Source organism: Bombina bombina, chromosome 1 (assembly GCF_027579735.1).
Source record: "Bombina bombina isolate aBomBom1 chromosome 1, aBomBom1.pri, whole genome shotgun sequence".
Classification (NCBI taxonomy): domain Eukaryota; kingdom Metazoa; phylum Chordata; class Amphibia; order Anura; family Bombinatoridae; genus Bombina; species Bombina bombina.
This window is the reverse complement of record NC_069499.1, coordinates 1,398,995,500-1,399,007,953: the sequence shown is the minus strand read 5'-3', so window position 1 is coordinate 1,399,007,953 and position 12,454 is coordinate 1,398,995,500. Positions and strand designations below refer to the sequence as shown.

Genomic DNA, 12,454 nt, shown 5'->3' with positions numbered 1-12,454 from the left:
TGTCACTTACACCCCCTCCTCTGATTCCCTGTCTATATATGTCTAGATGAGATCGCACTCCTAATATACATGCAAGTCCTCATTTATCCTAGGAGCAGACACAGCACAAGTAGCTCAATTTTGCAGACAGTGAGACCAGACTGACCCGGCAACCATGTACTGCTAAGTACAGTCAGTCTAAACCAGTGTGTTTAAACACCCTTTAGATATCACAATGTTCACTCATAAGTTTCATTCAAAGTTAAGGTTTTAAGAAAAATACTTTTTTTTTCAATTTCATAATTAAGGGTTTAGCAACACACAATGTTTAAGTTGACTATTTACACTTAGACATTAACAGGATTATAATTTTTATATCATTATATTATATTAAATGAGTTATTGAGGCATGAAAAATAAACCAGTGTCACATGATTTTTATGTATGTCAATATATTGCAAATAGAAACAAATTGTTAATCACAGATTTAGTAGTAAATACTATTGTCCCGCTTTCCAACCTGCAGCAAATATATGGCAAAAAAAGACTGTTTTTCAATAATTTAAATGATTTTCTGGCTTAGTGTGTACACTGCTGTCCTTAAAGGGACATTAATCCCCCAAAAAAGTTTATTTCATGATTTAAGAAGAACATACAATATTAAACAACTTAGCATTTTACTTCTATGATCAAATTTGCTTCATTCTCTTGGTATCATTTGTTGAAGGAGCAGCAATGCACTACTGGTTGCTAAATGAACACACGGAGTGAGCCAATAACAATAGGCATATATATGCAGCCACCAATTAGAAGCTAGCACCCAGGTGCTTTGCTGCTCTTGAGCGTTTCTATATAAAACCTTCAAGAAAGGATAACAGGAGAATGAAGCAAATTAAATAAAAGAAGTAAACTGGAAAGTTGTTTAAATTGGTGTGCCCTGTCTGAATCATAAATATTTTATTATGACTTTACTGTCCCTTTAAATGCTTAGTTGTACCAGCACAGTTAATGTTTTCCAAAATTACACAATAAATTTTTGATACAACATAAACTAATATTGTTTATTTTAAGAAGTTATTGCTTTGTCCTGAGGCTCCAGAATAATGTTTACTATTATGGCCGTAAACAAAAAAAAAAATATGTCTAGTTTAAATTTCTTAATTTGTAAAATATTATTTTATAATTGTAGCTACAGCATTACTGCTAGCAGCATTCCAATGAAGAATATTATTATAGCTTTAATTATCCACAATATAGTGATTTTAATTCTTTGGAAGTATTATTTTATACTCATGAAATTTCATAAAAATATTCATCCCTATATATATTAGTCTACCATCCTCATTAGCTAAAAAGTTGCAATCAATTTGTTGGAGGGTAAATGATAATTATAAGCAAGTCAGGTCAATCTAATTTTGTGATGATTGAATATGTGTGTGAATGAGTTCCTTCTTGGGGAATAGCCAGGTCTGATCTACAGGCACAACTGTTCCTGATGTGGAGAGGGGAGTTTGGTGAGGGTTCAAAGAAATCTGATCTAGGGAGATTGATAGAAAAAGTAGGTGATATCTGGGTGATGCAGTTATGAATCATCTGTTACCAACAGTAATTCTGATCTGGGAAGTCAAACATTTGTTATATACTGGAAAAATAAGTGAAATTTAGGGAGACATGCAAGACAAATTTGAAAGCGAATAACTGACTCATCTTGGAGACCCGTGGCTTAGATATATTTGGGGTTAGTGTGGAACTATCATTTTGCTTGTGAGAGAAATTTGAGAAAATCGTGCAAGCAAATGTGAATCCATTTAACGTGTTTTAGCTCTATAAAGTACTGTGCAAATCCCATTTTCTTTAACCCCTTAGAGGGATAGTCATCACCAACATTTTTATTGTTTAAAAAGATAGATAATGCCTTTACTACCTATTCCACAGCTTTGCACAACCAACATTGTTATATTAATATACTTTATAACCTTTAAACCTCTAAATTTCTGCCTGTTTCTAAGCCACTGCAGACACCCTTTTATCACATGTTTTTTTGTTAGCTTTTCACAGCAAGAGACTGCTTATCCATATGATACCATATAAATAACCTTGTGCTCTCTCCCGTAGAGTTGCGCATGACACAGCACTAATTGGCTAAAATGCAAGTCAATAGATAATAAATTTATAGCCACGTGATCAGGGGGCTGTCAGAAAAGGCTTAGATACAAGGTAATTACAGAGGTAAAAAGTATATTAATATAACCGAGTTGGTTATGCAAAACTGGGGAATGAGTAATAAAGGGGTTATTTATCTTTTTAAACTATACAAATGTTGGAGTAGACTGAAACTTACTCAAAAGACCAGAACATTTTTAGATTTTGGTAAAAAGTATATTAATATAATCGAGTTGGTTATGCAAAACTGGGGAATGAGTAATAAAGGGGTTATCTATCTTTTTAAACTATACAAATGTTGGAGTAGACTGAAACTTACTCAAAAGACCAGAACATTTTTAGATTTTTTGGTAACACTTCATTTAAACAGAAAAAGAGCCTTGTTTTTTTTTGTTATTTTTTTCCTTTACCTATCAAAACTATATATATATTTTTAGTAGACAACCCAAGGTATTGATCTAGGCCCATTTTGGTTTATTTCATGCCATCGCTTTGCTGCAAAATGTGATCATATTAAAAAAATTAACTTTTTCTCACTGAAATTATTTACAATACCACTTGTGCAATCACAGAAATAGCAGACATGTATGAATTTGCCATAGATTTTGGGCAATTGGAAAGCCGCTAATGGCAGCTGCACACCACAATGGCAGTTAAGGGGTTAATCAGGTAGCTTGTAAGGTTCAGTTAAGCTTTAGGGGTAGATTTACATTTCAGGTGAGCATGAAATGTGTTACGATGGTGTTAGGAAGCAGCATTCGCTGCTTAATAAATCTACCTCTTAGTGTAGAGATTACCCTCCCACCCCCTGATCCTTACCTGATCTCTCCTAAACATCTCTCTTGCCTCCCTCACCCCCCACTGGTCACCACCATCTTAGCTACTGGCAGACAGTCTGCCGATGTGAAGTTTTAGTCCTTTTTTTAAAATTTTTTTTATATATTTTCTGCAGTTTAGGATTACCCCCTTACCTTCCCACCTCCCTCCCAAAAGCTCTCTAATCCTACCCCCTCTAACTAGTGTCCGCCATCTTAGGTACTGGCATACATTTATGTTTTTTAGTTTTTGCTTTTTTAAATACTATTTTTTCTGTAGTGTAGAACCCCTTGCCTTCCCCACCTCTCCCCTCCAAGCGATCCTTTTCTAGGGCCTTTCACTCTACTTTGTATTTCCCCCTCTCTCAGGGTTTTGTTTCTTTGTGTGCAGTCCCACCCTTTCCCATCCCCCTCCAGCCTATTCCCGCCCTCCTCCAGTGATGGGCAACCCACCCGCCTCCATCTTGACCCTCCCACACCACCAGCGATTGGCACCACTGCTACCCGATGTAGAGAGGGATACAGAGTGTCTCTGTCTGCATCAGTCTTTCTGCACTGCTATTTCTGCACTGCATGGGGCATGCAGAAATAGTGCAATCTTGCCACTGCAATACTGCAATATATCAAGGCAGAAAGAAGTCCTTAAGGGCTAATAATTGTCCGTACAGGACAATAAACACCTAAAGATTTTTGTATAAAATATTTAGTTAAGCATGATGAAAAAATGTTGCAATATATATTTATTGTTTATTTTACCCCTGTTTCATGCAATTTAGCTCTGGAATATTAGGCAAACTATGTTACATAAATGTCACTAATTGGCTTTATCACATAACAACTTAAAAAATAAATCATTTTATACTTACTTTATGATAGTGACTAGCCTTGTAGTCTGTGGACTAAAGCCTAGATTGGCTCATCAAAATAAGGCAAATGATTGGTGAAGTTTGGCTACTGAAATGTATTTATTTTTCAGTAAAAAGGATGTTAATTTGTTTCAAAAATGCTTAGACTTGGCTGATATGGTATTCTATAACAACACAAAAGAAATGTCTTGTAATTACAATGTAATTACAATGTACAATTACCTTTTAATTCCTAAATATACATCTCTATGTTTTGCAGGAGCTATTCAAATTTTGAATTTCTGTCGAGCTGCAGTGTCACTCCTATCTTGTTAAGTGCAAGTTAAGTGCAAGTATTTCCATCTGTACAAGTCACATTGATTGGAGTAGCCATGTAAGTCAAGAGATTTAGATACCAAAATAACAAGAGCATTGCATTGATCAATGATACATTTTTATTGGACTAACTATACATTTATAAAATGAAAAAATTTCAGAAGAATGTCTTCCTTTTTCAAGTTTCATTATTCCGAAAGCTTGTCATCTTATAAATGTATAGTTAGCCATGCCCCCTCAAGCCCAGCCATATTCATCAAAATAAAATCATTAATACATTTGACTTTCATAAACAGGTGTTAGCAGTTTGGACTTTTGATTGATGATTGTACCTTATTATTGTTGGTCTTTTCTAGTAATTTCTACACCTGTAATGTTTATCGTTCACCGACTGTGTCTCTGCAGGACCCTCTAATCTTCTAATCTCGGTGGCTGCACATGTGTTTGAGGGGGGGGGGGGGTTCAGCCAGGGTGGGTGCTGCACTGCACACAGTGCACTAACTTCTAAACTAAAAAGTATTTTATACAGCAGTATATATATATATATCTATATACACATACATACAGTGTATATATACAGTATATATATATATATATATATATATATATATATATATATATATATATATATATATATATACATATATATATGTTTATATGTGGGTCCCCACTAGTCACAGAGCAGCTAATCCACAAGTGAAGTGCCGCCGCACTCCTGCAAGGGCCGATGCCGACGTGACTGATGTTCAATACATAGGTAGTCCGTCCCACCCCCTGACTCTCACACTATTGCCTTTCCTAATGCCGTAATGCTGTTGCCTAGCACCTATTGGAGTAGAGACGGAGCGGTGGCTGCATGTGCTGAGCTGAGCTGCTTAAGCCTCATAAATCTTGTCTATGTCATGGGGCGGCCCAATCCGGCCCTGTGCAGCTGCCGGCCCACTGGGATTTTTCCCGGTATCCCGACGGCCCAATCCGGCCCTGGTTAGTCCAATAAAAAAGTATCATTGCTCAATGCAATACTCTTGTTAATTTTACATATGTACAAGGAAACAGTGTCTTTCTATCATTTAACATTAGTGTTAACAGAGATTTTAAAACAAAATGCTGAAAATTAGATTAAAGTTGTTGTGAGTGGCAGGATTGTCTTGTGATTCCATTGCATTTGTGCTATATTAAAGGGACATAAAAGTCAAAATTTAGTGTTTGTGGTTAAGACAGAGGGCTAGATTTAACAAGCAGTGGATGCTGCTGTCTCCGTCTGAAGTTTCCAGCTTGCTGGAAACTGAAGTTAAGAATCAGCTCTTTAGCTTGTCTATTATCGGAATGATTGACACACCCTGTTAGCAGCCGAATGGATGCGAATGTGTAGGGGGCGTCATTGCACAAACATTTCACTAGAAGCGAATCATGTCCACTCGTCATTTAATAAATCTACCCCAGAGTGTTTTTACGAGGCTTTTCATTTTTTTTTTTTAAAATCAAATTTACTTTGTTCTTTTAGTATCCTTTGTTGGCTCTAGGTAGGCTCAGCGATAGAGTTGCACTACTGAGATCTAGCTACTGCTTAGTGGATAAACACATATGCTTCTTATCGTTTACTCACCGGATGTGTTCTATTAGATCCCAGTAGTGCATTGCTACTCTAGAGCTGACTTTAACTATGTGCTTAATCCCTTTGCAGAGGTGAAAAACATAGATACAGTCAAACAACAGTGCAATAATAAAATGCAGATTAGAGCATATTTTGGTATTTTTATATCCCTTAAAGGCTTCACTTCATAAGTCTTATGTTTGAGACATAACGTAAACAAATGAAGTCCTTGAAACTCTAGACCTTCTATCTTCTTTTGTAATACAAAGCTCACAACAGTCCTGATTGTTACTGTTTAGGAGATCTGGGGACTGTAACTGACCCTTGCAGCTTCCCTTAAACTATTTATGTTCTGATTTCCAAAAAATTTAACCTGACACAATCTAATCCCACCAAGGGACCACCTTGACTCTGCCTTGCCCAGCTTAACCATACCCAGACCACACAGAATGCACTGCTATACTGACCAGTCATACACCCAGATCCCAGTACCCTGCTCCTGGGCCACCCCGACTCTGCCCCTTGCCTGTCAGTTCAGTATTGATACACACATCCTATATAAAATAGACTTGCTAATCACTGATGGTAGGTGTCAGAGTTTGTTTGCTGAGTTTGCTTGTGGCTGCCCAAATGATTAATGTATACAGCACTGCTTACATGTTGGAATTGTAGTTTAGAAGAATAAAACACAGACACTTATAGAATTAGCCAATCACTGTCAGATTCTACAGACACTATGATTATCAGTCAGTCGGGGATGCATATTAGGAGCGTTTCTAGAATCTAAAATTTGAGGAGCAGTGAGCCAGAGAGGCCTGTGGTTTCATTGGGTGGGATCAGAACATCAGAGGTGGATTCTTGGGCTCCTAACAGCAGAACTGGATGGTACAGTTTATACAGTCCATGGGCATGACTAAACAGTCCTGATTTGAAGGAACAGTTGCTGGAGGGGCACTCCCACAATCTTCTACTGCCAGCTATACAGCCCATAGAACAAAAATTGCAGTTATTTTTATTACAGGTACATAATCATTAACAACAGTTAAAAAAACACGGGTAAGAGACATAGGGGCCAATTTATTAAATGTTGGGCATATGCTGTCATATTACACATACATAACACACACACTCTCATATTGCACACATTCTCATATTACACATACACACACCACACAAACTCTCCTATAGTACACACTCTCATATTACACATGCACACACTCACACATTACACATACCACACAAACTCTCATATAGCACACACTGTCATATTACACATACATACACCACACACACTCTCATATTGCATACAATCTCATGTTACACATACACACACCACACAAACGCTCATATAGCACACACTCTCATATTACACATGCACATGTCACACACACTCTTATATTGCACACACTCTCATATTACACATACATACACCACACACACTCTCATATTGCACACAATCTCATGTTACACATACACACACCACACACACGCTCATATAGCACACACTCTCATATTACACATACACACGTCACACACACTCTTATCTTGCACACACTGTCATATTACACATACATACACCACACACACTCTCATATTGCACACAATCTCATATTACACATGCACACACTCACACATTACACATACCACACACACTCTCATATAGCACACACTGTCATATTACACATACATACACCACACAAACTCTCCTATAGTACACACTCTCATATTACACATGCACACACTCACACATTACACATACCACACACACTCTCATATAGCACACACTGTCATATTACACATACATACACCACACACACTCTCATATTGCATACAATCTCATATTACACATACACACACCACACACACGCTCATATAGCACACACTCTCATATTACACATACACACGTCACACACACACTTATATTGCACACACTCTCATATTACACATACACATACCACACACTCTCATATAGCACACACTCTCATATTACACATACACACGTCACACACACTCTTATATTGCACACACTCTCATATTACACATACACACACCACACACTCTCATATAGCACACAATCTCATATTTCATATACGCACACCACACAAACTCTCATATAGCACACACTCGCATATTACACATACACACACCATAGAAACTCTCATTTAACCACACACACTTTCCTACAACACACACAAAAGTCGTGACACAGTTAACATCGTGTTGCAACATTGTACAAAAATGTCTGTACAGTTCATATTTAGATAAACACTTTAGTGTCTTTTTAAAAAAAAAAATAGTATCACCATTTTAACTAAATATATCTATGTTTTCTAAATATGTGAAAATACATTTATCATGCAAAAAAGTCTTAACTTTAAATAAAGAAAAAAAACTACAAGCATACCTTTGTGCCCTTTTATTTGGCTGAATTTGGTGATTTGTTTAGAAGACCATGTAGTAACCCGATTTTGAAAAAAAAGCTTTAATTTGCCTTAAATTATTATTATTATTTTTATTATTACTATTTTTGTGAATCGATTGCTTGTGTTAATATCCGTTTATATGTATAGTCCCATTTATAAAGTAAACCTAAGCCTTATCAAATCTTCAAAAAATTAATTACTTTCAGGAACGCAATCCTAAGAGGAGGTTGGTGAAGGATTCTTTGTTAGGATCAGGAAGAGGAAGGAAGATGTGTGCCTTTAAGGAGATGGTTAAGCTACAGGAACTCACCCTCAACTTTGTTTTTATCCTTGCAACAGCTAGTGACCGGGGGGTAGTTACTTAAAGGGAGAGTAAACACTGAGATTTATACATAAAATGTTTAGTTATGAGTAATGAAACAACTCGGCACTATAAATTCATTATTTCTTTTGCCATGTAATTTAGTTTAAAAAAAATTAGCAATTTCTAATTCTTAGAACTTGAAATGCCCCCTGTTGACTTCTCAAGTTTAATTCTGCTACATATCTGTCCCCAATTGGATTTATCAGATAACAACAGCAAAACAGTTCATTTTTTAAAACTAATTTTATGACTGCAGCTAGCCTTGTTGTCTATGAACTAAAGCCAAAATTGGTTCCTCAAAATAAGGCAAATGGTGGGTGGAGTTTAAATGTATGTGTATAACAGTGATTTAAAGGGATATGGTATATGACATGGTATTGGACTTGGAAGGGCTAAAAGATGTAAATGTGTATATGTATTATGTATATGTATAAGTGTGTGTTTGTATATGTGTATGTATATGTGTGTGTATGTATATATGTGTATGTGTGTATGTATATGTGTGTATGTATATATATGTGTGTAGAAGTATGTGACACTGTGTACATATGTATTTGTATATATGTAAGTGTGCACACACAATCACATACATGCACACATATGCACATATATGTTACTGTAACTTTATGTGATTTTTTTTCACACAAAGAAATTTGTTACTTAAACTGTTGAAGACATCTTGCCACTTGGATTAAGACTTCTCCCGGCAAGTGAATCTTCGGGGGTTAGTGTTAGGATTTTTTTAAGGGTGTATTGGGTGGGTTTATTTTTTAGATTAGGGCTTTGGGCCTGCAATAGAGCTAAATGCCCTTTTAAGGGCAATGCCCATCCAAATGCCCTTTTCAGGGCAATGGGGAGCTTAGGTTTATTAGTTAGTATTTTATTTGGGGGGTTGGTTGTGTGGGTGGTGGGTTTTACTGTTGGGGGGTTGTTTGTATTTTTTTTTACAGGTAAAAGAGCTGATTACTTTGGGGCAATGCACCGCAAAAGGTCCTTTTAAGGGCTATTGATAGTTTAGTTTAGGCTAGGGTTTTTCTATTTTTGGGGGGCTTTTTTTATTTTAATAGGGCTATTAGATTTGGTGTAATTAGTTTAAAGATCTGTCATTTTTTTTTATTTTCTGTAGTTTAGTGTTTGTTTTTGTAATTTAGCTAATTTAATTTAATTTATTTAATTGCATTTAATGTAGGGAATTGATTTAATTATAGTGTAGTGTTAGGTGTTATTGTAACTTAGGTTATGTTTTATTTTACAGGTCAATTTGTATTTATTTTAGCTAGGCAGTTATTAAATAGTTAATAACTATTTAATAACTATTCTACCTAGTTAAAATAAATACAAACTTGCCTGTAAAATAAAAATAAACCCTAAGCTAGTTACAATGTAACTATTAGTTATATTGTAGCTAGCATAGGGTTTATTTTATAGGTATTTTGTTTTAAATAGGAATCATTTTGTTAATTATAGTAATTTTATTTAGATTTATTTAAATTATATTTGTTAGGGGGTGTTAGGGTTAGGGTTAGACTTAGGTTTAGGGGTTAATACATTTAATATAGTGGCAGCGACGTTGAGGGCGGCAGATTAGGGGTTAATAAGTGTAGGTAGGTTGCGGCAACATTGGGGGCGGCAGATTAGGGGTTAATAAATATAATGCAGGTGTCAGTGATGTTGTGGGCAGCAGATTAGAGGTTAGTAAATATAATGTAGGTGGCGGCGATGTCCAGAACATCAGATTAGGGGTTAATAAGTATAATGTAGGTGGCGGCGATGTAAGGTGTAATATTTAAGTAGTGTTTGCGAGGCGGGAGTGCAGCAGTTTAGAGATTAATATGTTTATTCTAGTGGCGGCGATGTCCGGAGCGGCAGATAAGGGGTTAAAAATGTTATTATAGTGTTTGCAATGCGGGAGGGCCTCGGTTTAGGGGTTAATAGGTAGTTTATGGGTGTTAGTGTACTTTTTAGCACTTTAGTTATTAGTTTTATTCTACAGCGTTGCACCATAAAACTCTTAACTACTGACTTTAGAATGTTACGGATCTTGGAGGTAGAGGGTGTACCGCTCACTTTTTGGCCTCCCAGGACAGACTCGTAATACCGGCGCTATAGAAGTCCCATAGAAAAAAGGGTTTACAAAGTTTACGTAAGTCGTTTTGCGGTAAGGCCAAAGAAGTGTGCGGTGCCCCTAAACCTGCAAGACTCGTAATAGCAGCGGGCGTAAAAAAGCAGCGTTAGGACCTGTTAACGCTGCTTTTTTACCTTAACGCACAACTCGTAATCTAGCCGATAGTTTTTCTGTCAGGACAAGTAAAAAAAAATATAAAATAGATCAATTTCTAGACTGTAAGTTCCCACGGGAATCGGGCCCTCAATTCCTCCTGTATGTGTTTGTAAATTTTGTCCTGAGTCTTAGAAGTTTTATATTATTGTTTTATTTAAATGAACTGTATCTATGGACAGCGCTGCGGAATATGATGGCGCTTCATAAATAAAGTATAATAATAAATATCCCATGGGTGCTGATTGAACTGGATCTAATATTTAGTTTATTTTGTAACAGTATGTTTTATAGGTACATAAATGTATATATTAATAAAAAAAATACTTTATTTTGCAAGGTTAATTGCTAATATACTTTTAGGTTCATAAAATATTAAATCGCCTATCTTCTATTCCATTTGTAAGTATTTTTCCCTATACCTCTCTTCCTCTTCAATAGGTTGCTCTCAGCAAATTTCTAACTAACCTGCTGAATTAATTTTTTTTTTTACATTTGCCATATTAAGAATAGTCTTTGAGCTACACAGCTAAAAATAAGTTGAGATGAGTCTGGAGTAAGGTAAAACGGGCTTGTGCAGATATAGGGTAATTAGAGATTGAAGGAGGGAGAGAAGGAGAGACTGAAGGGAACTTAGGCAAAAAGTGCTGTGTGGGTGAGGCTGAGAGGCCTTGAGAATGAATCTTGTGTTACTCGGTCAGTTAAGAGCAACAGCTGGGATTTCAACATCCTGCAAATAGGGACTATAATACTGACTGACTAGATTACAATAGCTGGTGCAAATAGGGACTATAATACTGACTGACTAGATTACAATAGCTGGTGCTAATAGGGACTATAATACTGACTGACTAGATTACAATAGCTGGTGCAAATAGGGACTATAATATTGACTGACTAGATTACAATAGCCGGTGCTAATAGGGACTATAATACTGACTGACTAGATGATTACAATAGCTGGTGCAAATAGGGACTATAATACTGACTGACTAGATTACAATAGCTGGTGCAAATAGGGACTATAATACTGACTGACTAGATTACAATAGCTGGTGCAAATAGGGACCATAATACTGACTGACTAGATTACAATAGCTGGTGCAAATAGGGACCATAATACTGACCGACTACATTACAATAGCCGGTGCTAATAGGGACTATAATACTGACTGACTAGATTACAATAGCTGGTGCAAATAGGGACTAAAATACTGACTGACTACATGACAATAGCTGGTGCAAATAGGGACTATAATACTGACTGACTAGATTACAATAGCTGGTGCAAATAGGGACTATAATACTGACTGACTAGATTACAATAGCTGGTGCTAATAGGGACTATAATACTGACTGACTAGATTACAATAGCTGGTGCAAATAGGGACTATAATATTGACTGACTAGATTACAATAGCCGGTGCTAATAGGGACTATAATACTGACTGACTAGATGATTACAATAGCTGGTGCAAATAGGGACTATAATACTGACTGACTAGATTACAATAGCTGGTGCAAATAGGGACTATAATACTGACTGACTAGATTACAATAGCTGGTGCAAATAGGGACCATAATACTGACTGACTAGATTACAATAGCTGGTGCAAATAGGGACCATAATACTGACCGACTACATTACAATAGCCGG

General features: G+C 36.3%; 1 long non-coding RNA gene across 1 annotated transcript in view; it reads left to right on the top strand.

The window, feature by feature from the left end:
* The window catches only part of LOC128652121 (uncharacterized), a 48,629-nt gene that overhangs the window by 8,734 nt on the left and 27,441 nt on the right, over positions 1-12,454 (top strand). The gene's annotated exons all lie outside the window — the stretch shown is intronic.